The following is a 5,456-nucleotide window of genomic DNA, read 5'->3' on the forward strand; positions in this document are numbered from 1 at the left end:
ACTTAGTTCATACTCATCCTTTGAGAGAAACACCTGGGACTTTAGCAGCTCTCCATCTCACTCAGCCACAATCTTCACAACAAAAAATGACAATCCTGGCTAATACTTCCATTCTGTAACTGTTTGCTCAAAGACCTATTCTTGATACCAAATTCTGTATTTATTGGAAATATTTCATAAAGAATGAAGTATCACCATTTCATTTTCAGGGTCTTATTTTATTAAGTAATTAATTTTTTTTAAAGGTAAGTTTTTTTTTTAAAGTCTCTATTATCTTATAAATCTTGTCATATTTAAAAATATGAGACTAGAAACTGATTTGCATATTGCCAGAGGTGGGGAAAAAAAACCCCAACTATATGATATAAAGAAATGTGATAGTTTCTCTAAACATTCCTTCAATCTCTCACTCAAAAAATATCCTTTTTTGAGACCCACAAATATAGAGAACAATTGGGAGATAGCCAGAGGGGAGGGGATGGGGTGCTGGGAGAAAACAGTAAAGGGTTAAAAAAGTACAAATTAGTAGTTGATAGAGGGTCACAGGAATGGGGAACATGGCATAGGGAATGCAGACAAAAGTAAGGTAATGGCTATGGGTAGAGCCAGAGGAAGATAGAGTAATCAGGGGGATTGTTTCATAAACTATATAAATGTCTAACCAACGTATAGTATACTTGAATCTAAAAAAAAAAAAAAAAAATGGGAAAAAAGCCTTGCTTGATTGAAAATTAGTTCTGAAAGTGCTATTTCTGGACTATTATTAATTACCCTTCTCCCTCCTTCCCCCCGCAAAAAATATTTTATTTATTTCCAAATACCCCGATTTCTCTTTGGGTTGAGTTATAATGGTGTAGCCTCAAGTTCTTAGGTCAGGGAGGTTGTGTCTTTCTGGGGCACTTCGATTTGAGAGAAGAAGGCAGAGAAGACCTTAGCTTGCTTCTCCTTTCTTTTCAAGTCTTTGCATGACCACTAAGGTCTGTTATTTTCCTTTTTGCTTTGAGTTTATGACCTTATTAGGCTAGTCAATCTTTAATTTTAATTCAATAGCAAAATAATTTCTGTGTACATTATTTGGTAACTTGCTTTAATATCTAATATCCCTTCTTCTGCAAGAACTTTCTGATATTTACTTTTTTCCCTTTGAGTACTCATAAATCTCTCATTTTATTTTCTTATAGAATATTTAGCAGAACATATACATGCTTAAAACTCATGAATACATTACTCAGTTTACAAGAACAGTAAGAAAGCCTTGGAGATTTGGATGACATTAGTTTTATCAAGATTCTTTTATCACTTTCAAAAACATCATCAGTTATTTAATCTTTGCAGCATTTGTAGTGTTGAGCTGTTAAGCAATCCTCTTTGATGTAAAGCAAATAATTCTTTAAAAGACCAGCAAATTTTTACATTAGATATGTATATTATAATACAAACACATGCACACACAAGACAAATGTATACATTTGTATTATGGCCCATGTTTATCTTTAATATGCTTCTTACCATGAAAATAATAACCCAAATGATTTATTTTACTGTTATTGGCATTGGGCATTAAACTTTTCAATTATTTGCAGTTTTGTAGACTGGTTAGATAATCAGCAAGAGTGCATATTTAATTATTTTACAAATGATTTATTAAATTTAAAAGAAGTGGCCAGCTTGACAAGCATTGTGAAATCTATTTCAGCCTCATTACCTAGACTATTAGATCACAAGTAAAGAATATTTAAATACCTATTTATTATCTAATTGCTAAAGAAGCCTGATAAATTTAAGTTTCTGGCACATTAAAAAGTAAGATAAATTAAGAAGTAACTGAATGATTGATTTATCTCCTCCAGGGGAAAAAAATAAAACATAAATGTGTCAAATCCAGTTATAGAGAATTGATGTTTTATGTAATTCTTTTTGAAGTAAAAATTAAATTTTCTTAAAAGGTTATATTAAGAAGGAGATGGGATGGAACCATGGCTAACACACCACTACTGTAATAAATCTGGGGGAAAATACATTTTGAAAACTTTTCTGAAGTCTAGTATTAAATTGATTTATTCAGTCTTGAGCAGTAATTATGGAATGTGCTTATCTAGAAACCCTCTGCTTCTATTGATTCTCATGTCTTCTGATGAAAAGCTCATAATTTATTATATTCTTGAAGTTTAGAATTGTTAGAATTATTTATGATTCCTGGTCCTAGGTGCTGGTAACTAAGGCAATTGGAGTGATAATTTTACACTATAGCACACTGGCTGTTTCCCTGAGCAAAATGCATTGCTGATGGATCCAGGCAACATATACACAAAAAAAATGCTGATTTCCTATGGGAATTTGGAGAGCCATTTATCATGTTTGTAAACAAAGGAATATGTAAGAGTGTTAGGTTTTTATGATTTACATTTTCCTCTGGGGTACTTTATCAGTTAAGGAAGGATAGCCCTCATTATGTTTATTTACTTAAATTTATAAAATATCATAGTCTTCTGGAAATCGAGTTCCATAAATTTCTGTTCCTATGAGTCCTAGGTTGGCATATCTTTAAAAATTATAATTAATAGGCCATGACAGTGTTATAGCATTTCCTTAGTCAAAATCATATTTTCAGTGGCTATAATCAGTGCCTTAAATCTAGACTAGCTATTATTCATCATTTGAGAATTAATATTTCATTTGCAATCAACCCCAAATCTGTTTCTCCTTTATGATTTGTTATTTCTGTTGTAGGCAACCAAGTCTATCCAGATGACTGACACTAAACTATGGTATCTTCTTTGCCTTTGTCTGATCTCTCATCTCTTCCACCCAATTAATCACAAGGTCCTATCAAGTTCAATTAATCACAAGGTCCTATCAAGTCCAATTCTACATGTGTCCCTATCTATCCCTTCCTTTTTACTCCCACGGTCACTATCAGACTCAGGACTTCATTTCATCTCATTTGGACAGTAGCAGTCTTCTCCTAAATGATCTCCCTGCTTCTGGTTTCTTCCTCAGACTGTCCATTCTGCTGATAAATGTACTTCATGAAAGTACAGTTGTAATTATGTCATTCTCAAATTCAAATACTTTTAATGATTCCCCTTTGACTCAAATTAAATTTTGAAGTTTTCCACTTGGCCATCATGATTCTGCATAATTCGAACATGCCAGAATCATGAAAGGTTAATTTTTGAACCTTTCCATGTGTTATCCTACTACTCGGACTCTACAGTCTTGCCAACCAGAGTTTCTAGACTTTGGGATTTTTTCTTTTCTTCCTTCCTTCCCTCCTTCCTTCCCTCTCCTTCCTTCCCTCCTTCCCTCCTTTCCTCCTTCCCTCCTTCCCTCCTTCCCTCCTTCCTTCCTTCCTTCCTTCCTTCCTTCCTTCCTTCTTTCAGTTATTTTAATGTTAGGCTTTGGACATACCTCTAATATACAAGATTAATATAAAAACTCAAAAAATATATAAAAACTCCATCTAATATTTTTATGTAATAAGTATTCCATAAAATAAAGACTGATTTAATTTAAAAAGGATGATTATAAATTTGAGATAAATAATTGTTTTAAAATTGAACCAACTTGTTTTCATAAAACACTAACAGTTATGTACTTGTTTTCCCACAACCTGTAAAGAACTCCAATAATGGTATAAAAACCACAGAACCAGTTTATTCCCAAAATAACATTCTCACTTTAGGTGTTGTTCTTCTATATGTTGGAAATTTTTTGAGAGTGGAGACTATGTCTTTCTTCATTGCATTGCCAAAGCCATGCATTTGAGAACCTGGATAACATCCTAAGCACAGATGCTGGCTCATCCCAGGTGTAAAGTTGTTGAATGAACTGACTCATATGTCATCTTTAAAGGTGTCTTACTATGATCCTATGGTTATTCAGTGTCAAATAAGTATGAGTCAAAATGTGGACTCTTTGCTAAGCTGTGAATGAGAAACAAGGACTTGAGGAATAAAAATTCCTATTTTAAGTACCTATTTCATTCCATGAACTTGATTATTTTGAGAGTTAGGTCATTTTATACTATTCAGATAGAGATTCATAGCATATTTTATTAAACAATTAGGATGCATATATTCACAGTGGAAGATAATATTTGAAATTAGTTCTGTCCCAGAAAATCAGACTTGTGGTAGATTAAGGGTCAGTAAACTTTGTTTTTTTTTGTAAAGGGACAGATAGTAAATATTTTAGGTTTTCTGGGTCATAGTGTCTGTGTTACAATTACTCAGCTTGGCTGTCACAGGGTAAAAGCAGCCATGAACAATACATAAATTAATAAGCATGGCTGTGTACAATTAAACTTTATTTAGGTATACTGAAATTTGAATTTCACATCATTTGTACATGTTGTAAAATCTTCTTTTGAATAATTTTCAACCCTTCGGAAACATGAAAAACATCCTTAATTCATGGGTATAAATGTAGTAGGTCAGATTTGGCCCCTAGGTCATAGTTGTCAATCCCTGTTATAGATGCAGCACTAGCTTAGACAGCTACATACATTGATGTCAATAAAAGCTCAAATAAGAATTATATTTTAGTATAATCAATTTTAAATGAAGGAGGCATCCTTAATCTTAAATACCAGGGTTCTAATTGGATCTTTCTCTACCTGAAGCTATTTCTGAAATGCTTATTAAATATAAGAACTTCATTCATGAACTATCTACAGGGTACAGTTGTTAGAGAGCCGTGGATTTTCTCCTCATGAATCAATATTTCAGTCTCTGATTTATTTTTTAAACTGGAGTTAAGTTGGGATCTGAGAAGACTAACTTTGGACTGTAGGGGAAGACATTGCTTTCTAAATTATTCTTTGGATTTGTTTGGTCCCGTGTTTCATATTCAAATACGCTCAGGTGATTTGATAGTCTATTTCCAAAAAGAACATCCTGTATCTAGATCTTAAATATTCAGCCTGGGCAGAGGGACATGGACAGAAATTTCTATTACGTTTTCTCAGGAAAAAGTTGACAGCATTTTCCTTTCTAGTTAAAGCTTTCCATACTTTTTTATGATATATTCTCAGGCAGTATCTTGTCTTCTCCTGGCAATGTTTTCCTTGGGGTCTTCTATCTTATCTTTAGTGAGCAAATCTAATCCAGCCTTGAAATATTAATTGTAGTCTCTGGTGAAAGGATAAATTCTTATGCCTTAAGGATATCTGTAAAAATACATGCAAAAAGTTGAACCTTATTACTTTTTGTAGGGTTCAGCTCTCACTGCTTCCAAATTCTTAGAAGTAAAAAGAGCCATTCTTTCTGCTTTTAGATTATGGCTTAGGTTAACAATTCTCTATTGTTAAATGTTTAAATCCTCAGGCTATTTAAAAGCTATTGTGAGCTACTTCATATTGTAGAACACAAATACAGTATTTAATAAAACAAGCAGTAGGTTGCATTAGGAAAAGAAGCCATCTAATTCATATTTTATAAAATATCATTTTTTCC

This window comes from Pteropus alecto, unplaced genomic scaffold, assembly GCF_000325575.1.
Source record: "Pteropus alecto unplaced genomic scaffold, ASM32557v1 scaffold177, whole genome shotgun sequence".
Lineage (NCBI taxonomy): Eukaryota > Metazoa > Chordata > Mammalia > Chiroptera > Pteropodidae > Pteropus > Pteropus alecto.